Source organism: Thunnus albacares, chromosome 14 (genome assembly GCF_914725855.1).
Source record: "Thunnus albacares chromosome 14, fThuAlb1.1, whole genome shotgun sequence".
NCBI lineage: Eukaryota > Metazoa > Chordata > Actinopteri > Scombriformes > Scombridae > Thunnus > Thunnus albacares.
Window position 1 is genome coordinate 10,035,005 of NC_058119.1, and position 6,081 is coordinate 10,041,085.

At 37.0% G+C, this 6,081-nt stretch overlaps 1 protein-coding gene across 3 annotated transcripts in view; it reads right to left on the reverse strand.

The window, feature by feature from the left end:
* The window catches only part of jag1b (jagged canonical Notch ligand 1b), a 205,092-nt gene that overhangs the window by 197,549 nt on the left and 1,462 nt on the right, over positions 1-6,081 (reverse strand). For all 3 annotated transcript variants that reach the window (XM_044372955.1, XM_044372954.1, XM_044372956.1), the window contains exon 2: positions 4,694-4,827. The gene's annotated coding sequence lies outside the window, so the exon portion shown is untranslated. The remainder of the gene's footprint in view (positions 1-4,693; positions 4,828-6,081) is intronic.

Sequence of the window (6,081 nt, forward strand, 5' to 3'; positions counted from 1 at the left end):
CCACAGACAACAAAATCTCACTTTTTGCAGATGATGTCATTTTGTTTTTAAAAAGATTAGATTCCTCTATCCCTTCTCTATTTTAACTCATTAGACTTTTTAGGAAGATCTCAGGTTATAAAATAAATGCATCAAAATCTTAAATGATGATACTCAATGAGGAAGAGGAACAGAATCCAAGTGTACATGCCCTTAAATTAAATACTTTCAGAGAATTTCACTTATCTTGGCATTAACATTGCCCGATGATTAGACAAAATTGGATCCATTAATTATGTACCTGTCATGGAGTCTATATCACAGTCTATAGACTGTTGGATTCCCCTGCTGCCACCTACCTGTATATTTACAAGGATGAGAAAACTTTTCACGAAGTTCATATGGAATGCTAGGCACCCTATAATTCGTCTCTCACTTATATATCTCCCATTTGATAGAGGGGGGATTAAATGCCCAAACGTCCAATGGTATTACTGGGCAGCACATCTGAGAACAATAATGTTTTACTTTTCAACGGATTTCGCAGTTTGGATGGATATGGAATCATGTACTGTCAACATCCCTTTACATCTGTATCTACACTCAGCTGGGCTGAAATATTTAAGGAAACATACCCTTAACCCTATGTTAAACAACATGATCAAGGTGTGGTTTGATGTGAAAAAATACATGTGTATATCAGGCCTTCCATCTGGTTTCAATCAAATCTGCAGAAATGTTTCATTTGCACCAAGTAAATCTGATACAGGCTTCCAACTGTGGGCAAAAAATGGACCCGGGAAAATTCAGGATCTTTACACAGGGGACATCTTAATGACATTTGAGGAATTATCAACTAGCAGCAACACAGCATCCCAAGGAAACCCTTTTTCAAGTATTTACAACTAAGAAGTTTTATTTCCTCTAAGCAGCACTCATTGTTGAAACCAGAACTTTCACCTTTGGAGAAGTTAATGAATAGGAATTGTAATGGCAAGGGTTTCATTTCATTGATGTATAATTGGCTTGCATCAGGTTCCACAGTAACCTCAGAATCAACACTTGAGATTTGGAAGGGGGATCTAAATGTAGAAATATCAACTGTACAGAAGCCCAAGCACAATCAGCCAATACTAGCCCAAAACTTCTTCTGTACAAGTGGTTGATGCGCACTTACTTGACAGCAGTCGAAATACCCAGTCAATGATAATATCCCAGACCTTTGTTTGAAGTGTAACCTTCTACAAGGAACGTTTATACAGTGCATATGGGAATGCAACAAGATAAGAACTTTTTGGGGGGAGGTGATTTGTATAACTGGTAAAATTATGTCTGTAAGGATACCCTTGGAACCTAAGGTTATTATTTTGAAGCTGTATCCTCCTTGATCTTCCTTGGAGGATGGAGGAATTCAAATTCATTAATATGTGCAATCTGCAAGCAAATCGCTTTTTGTTTTCTTCCAATAAAGTCCTAACAAGAACCTAGTATGGGGGCTTGCATAAAGAATATGATTCATTGTATGTCGATGGAACAAATTGCATATACTCAGAGGTAAACTGAATTTGTATGAATAGATTTGGGGACCTTTCATATATTTTGTGAAACATGGTGACTTGAGGAATGTACTGATACGAGGAGACCACTTGGATGATTTATGACAGATTGTGAAGTTTGTCTGAGCTTGTGAAATACCTTTGGATTTATTGCAGGCACCTTTTTTACTTTATTATATATTATTCATTGTTAAACTATATGTATATTGTATTTATAAGCATGCATATTTATTTATTTATTTTTTATATTTTTATGTTTTGCTAATGTACTTGTTACAAGCAAAGAGGTTGGGAAAACAAGAGGATTTAGAAGAATTCATGCTACTGTTGATGTAGTGCACTTCTTGTAGCATTTAATGTGAAAAGAATAAACATTCTGTTTAAAAAAAAATCATGGATAGGTCTTGCTTTGAGCACAAGCATTACAGTGAGCAAATACTGCATGTCACTAAAGACATGTGCATCTGTTATGCAAACACATATGATTATAATTAAATATTTCATTATGGGGAAAACACAGGTAAAGTGTATTGAGTGGGGTTGTGTGTGTGATTGTAGGCTGGACTGCTGTCCCCTGCACTGCCACTAGGTGGAGGAACTCTCCATAGCTCATCAAAAACCTTTTAATAGTGAGAGCATACTGAACTCTAAGGAGTGTTTGATAATCACAAATAGCTTGTTTTTCATCCAAACCACAAACATCAACACAGACATAAATTCACAAAGCATATTAAAATTAAAATCCATAAGAATAATAAATAATTAGTCAAGCTGGCAACATTGTGTATATGTCTATTAAATACATGCAAGCAGGTCAAATATGGATTAGTATTCATTATGTATTTAAGGATAACCCATTTTACATGTCACTCACATGAAAGCAATGTAGAGTGAGACATCCCACTGTGCTATGGGCAGCTCATTCCCTATATACACCATTTCACCATTCATCAGTATTCAAGGTAGGGAATCTCTTTCATGGCAGCTTCAAAATAATTTCCCCCATCACATCTTAAAAAGGAAAACTGCACCTAATAATCTAAATGTGGAGAAGAGAAGCTGAGGTTAGAAATACAAGGATCAATCCTATTAGGAAATTAAAACATCAATCAATATAAAACAGGATACATTTCATGTGAAGAAATGAAGTCCAATCTTCAGTCGCACTTAGAAACATGAAAGATGCTTGTTGAAATGTAAAATTGAGAATTTCCCTGCGGAGATGAGCCTAATTTTATGATCCTCTTTTAAGACTGACTAACTTTAGTTAAACTCACAATGACAGTGTGTTCAGCAACAAAATGAAGTATGATTAAAAGTTCAGTGCTGCAAACTTCACATTGCAAATCGCCTAAATGTGCAAACTGAGTTTAAAAAAAAAAAAAAAAAAGAGCGTTTGTGAAGCCAAAATGAACAGTGCTATCCAGATTGACATAGCTAATGAAGCCTGACAGATGTAGGTTACATCTGGTCCCACTGGTAGAAAGCAATCCTGTAGTGAAGGCAGGGAGGCACCAGCCGCTGTGACAGCTCCATTCAAGACTCCAAGGAGGTGAGAGCGGTGGATACCTTTAATTTACTAAGACTGTGGTCTGCTACCCTCCATTTAATCACTCTCTGTAATGGCAGAATACCAACTATATGTCCTTTTGTCTCTGTTTCACTCAAACTAATAATACCCATGATCTCCCAGTACTTTTCTGTCAGCCTTTCCAGTTTACCCTCATGCAAGTATCAGCCTGTGTCACACCCCCCCCCACCCCACTCTCTGACAAGGGTCTTGAGTTATGAGACAACACCAACCCTCATCTGTTAGTGTGAAGTGAAGGCAGCTCTGAAGTGATGGTGGATGACACGTGTTATCCCACAGGGCCTGAGTGCTTTCAGCCAAAACATCACACAGTGCATTCAAAGAAGGCCTGATTCTTACAGCTTTGCAATTTAAATGAAGACCCTCCCCTTCCAAACATGTAGCAGAACTTGCAGTGGCCGCAAAACTGGCAAAAAACACTTTACTTTAGAGTCAGTGTTTGGTTTGTCTGTTCTGGGCTACTGTAGAAACATGGCAGTGCAAAATGATGGCCTCTGTGGAAGAGGAGCCACTCCTTATGTAGATATAAAGGGCTCATTCTAAGGTAATGAAAACACAGTTCTTATTTTCAGGTGATTATACACTAATTAAAACATGCATATGAATATTACATTCCATTTCTGCCAAGTCCCCCCTGCTAGATGCCACTAAATTCTACGCACTGCACCTTTAAGAACTCTAGACACATGTCAAAGAGACAGCACAATTTCCGACTGTAGTGGGTTGGGAAAGGAGGAAATGATGTCTGTCAAATGGTGAATGAAGGATAGAGTCTCGTACCTATAGTGATAAATGATGTGTGTTTAACTGACACAGAAATGGAAGATTTCAGACAGGCTGTAAAATATCCCATATTGCAGTTCTTAATCAAATGTGCACCATGTCTAAACACATAGCAATAGAATATTGCAACATAAAGTAAGAGTGTATAGCAGATATTGTCATTTAATCTCAAGGCATAATGTTCAGACATACACTTGCATTCCAAGTCTCCCTTAACATTACCAGTTGGACTGTCTGCTGCTTCTCATATTCTGCTTGTGCATATCCCCAAAGAGACAACCTCTTCAAAACAGCAACAGTTCAATGTTGTTATGTAGAAAAACTTACATTACACTTACTGTCACAACACCAAGCATGTTCTGATTTACTGTGCACCCACAAACTAAGTGCACCACCGGACCACTGAATAGGCGTTGACCTTTTACTAACAAACAATCTCTTTGTTTTTCCCCAGAAGGGAAAATCTCAACAATGCAGGCGGACACCGAATTGTCAGCAGCCTGCATACAGAAGTAAGTTTACAAGGCTTTTTTGATTTGACCTATGCCGATAACAATGTGTCTGATTTATGACACTTCAGTTAATCATCAGCTCAAAAGATGAACTGCAGTGACTGCAAATTACTGGGTTGTCTATGTGCCTGCAAAAGCAATGTCACAGTAGCTGTAGGGGATGTAATGTGTATCATTAGGCTGAGCTGGGTTGGGCTTTACTGCTTAAAGCTATAATCCAAGACATTATCTATTTGGCCACATGTACTGAATAAAAGTTCCTTATTACTTACTGTATATTTGGGGCAGTATAGCAGAGTGAGCAGGAGTTCAAGCCCCTATGTTAGTAGCATCTGTCTTCCATTGGAGTCCCTGAGCAAGATACTCACACCCTCATCTCCAGATGTAGCCGAGACTGACCTCTAACCTGTGAAAGCATGAGGACAGGTTTTGTATCAAGAACAAGACAAGTACCACATTATCATTATTAATATAAGGGCTGGGCAATATGACAATATGTAGTGTGAGACAATATAAAATTGGCAACTTTCAGAGACATAGAAACAAAGGTATCATTTCCTTTAATATCTATCTCCAGCCATTGTGGGCAATATTGCAAATCAATGACCAGGAACGCTTTATGACAATATTGGATTTTTAAATGAGTACCTATCAGGCATATAATTTGCTGCATTTGCCAACAACAGACATTCCTGTCTGGGTTTTTTTCTCAATTGAATTTCAAGAGATTTTTCTTTATCACTATATCAATACTGAAATGTCATAAAACATATTTATACCTTGATTGGGGATCCTAGTTATTATATAGCTCAATTTTGAGTAATTATATGTCAAATTAGGTATATATACTTAAGATAATTTCTGTCTTAACCTTGTGATCTGAATGTCACTGCATAAGTTTAAACCATCTGTAATGTGACTGTAAGGATCATTAGTGCCACTCTGTAATCAGATTACTGTAGGTATCAAACCATATATGGTGCTGCTGCTGACGCACTGTAGTGTGTAGTGCTACTAATGTTTCTCAACGGGACTGACCGGTCATCTGCATTTTTTCATTTGCATTTTTTATGTTTTGACTAATTTAAACTTACATGGGAAAATTATACTGTGAACTCAAACTAATTGGAGTAAGTTTCACTGTAGCTTCTAGAAAGCTGTGGCGGTCGAAGGGTAAAGCAGCAATACATCAGTGTAAAAATACTCCATGAGAAGTAAAAGTCCTACATTCAAAATCCCACTTAAGTAAAAGCACAGACATATTAACAAAATGCTTGACGTATCAATAGTAAAAGAAGCTGTTATGCAGGAAAATGACTCCCGTGAGTGCTTTATTATTATGTATTATATTATTGGATTGTTAATGTGTTAGTTTATAAGTAGCATTTTACTGTTATAGTAGTTGAGCTCTACAAAGTAACAAGTAGTCTAAAATGTAGTGGAATAAAAAGGACAATTTTCTCTGAAATAAAATGGAGTAAAAGTATAAAGTAGCATTTACTCAGGTAAAGTACTCAAAACTCTATTTAAGTAAAGTACTTGAGTAGGTATATTTTGTATATTCTCCACCAGTGGAAAGGTGAGAATATCATAAGACAAAGTGGAAAAGAGATGCAAAGGAAAATTATATTTTAGGACTCAGTCTAGATGTAAGGTGTAG